The sequence below is a fragment of the Octopus bimaculoides genome, chromosome 11 (genome assembly GCF_001194135.2).
Source record: "Octopus bimaculoides isolate UCB-OBI-ISO-001 chromosome 11, ASM119413v2, whole genome shotgun sequence".
NCBI classification, from domain to species: Eukaryota; Metazoa; Mollusca; class Cephalopoda; order Octopoda; family Octopodidae; genus Octopus; species Octopus bimaculoides.
In genome coordinates this window covers 29,227,402-29,228,335 of record NC_068991.1, presented here as the reverse complement: position 1 = coordinate 29,228,335, position 934 = coordinate 29,227,402, and the positions used below count along the sequence as shown (strand labels likewise).

General features: G+C 38.8%; 1 protein-coding gene across 1 annotated transcript in view; it reads right to left on the bottom strand.

Moving 5' to 3' along the window:
- Window positions 1-934, bottom strand: part of LOC106880970 (organic cation transporter-like protein) — a gene marked incomplete at its 3' end in the record, with an annotated part of 125,098 nt that overhangs the window by 9,718 nt on the left and 114,446 nt on the right. The gene's annotated exons all lie outside the window — the stretch shown is intronic.

The window sequence follows — 934 nt, the reverse complement described above, 5'->3', positions numbered from 1 at the left end:
ATATATATATATATATATATATATATAGGCGCAGGAGTGGCTGAGTGGCAAGTAGCTTGCTTACCAACCACATGGTTCCGGGTTCAGTCCCACTGCGTGGCACCTTAGGCAAGTGTCTTCTACTATAGCCTCGGGCCGACCAAAGTTTTGTGAGTGGATTTGGTAGACGGAAACTGAAAGAAGCCCGTCGTATATATGTGTATGTATATATATATGTGTGTGTTTGTGTGTCTGTGTTTGTCCCCCAGCATCAGTTGCTCGACTAAAGGCGGTACTCCAGCATGGCCGCTGTCAAATGACTGAAGCAAGTAAAAGAGAGTAAAACAGTAAAGAGTAATATATGTATATACCTGCCCGATTCAAACACATTGCGTAAGATACAGCGTAATATATAAATGCACCGTGAGAAATCTATTACATAACTCTACTGCTACATACATAGGTGCAACTAAAAACTTCAAACATCGCTACGCAGCCCATTTGCACTCTTTTAGATATGACAAACAGTAAATCTACAACATTAGCCAATCACATTCATCACCTCAAAAGCACAAATACCCAATATACTTTAAAATGGTCAATCTTAGATTCTGGAACTCCATACCAGGGCCAGCGCTCCAGCTGCAAGCTTTGCCTAAAGGTGGCGTTCCATATTTTAAAATACAATTCTCCCACTCTACTTAATCGATATAATGAAGCATTTAGCAACTGCAATCACCGTTCTTTCCATACATTTAAATGTTATCACAAACAAAAATGCACAAACGATCACGCAACATAATCGCACGGCTCCCCATAGGCAACCTATTCGACCTGGCAAAACCATCCATCTTTTACCATCTTTTGAATAGACTCATTACCTCCATTACCAAGTAAGTTTATCTTCACCTATATATATATATATATATATATATATTTTTATATATGACGTTGA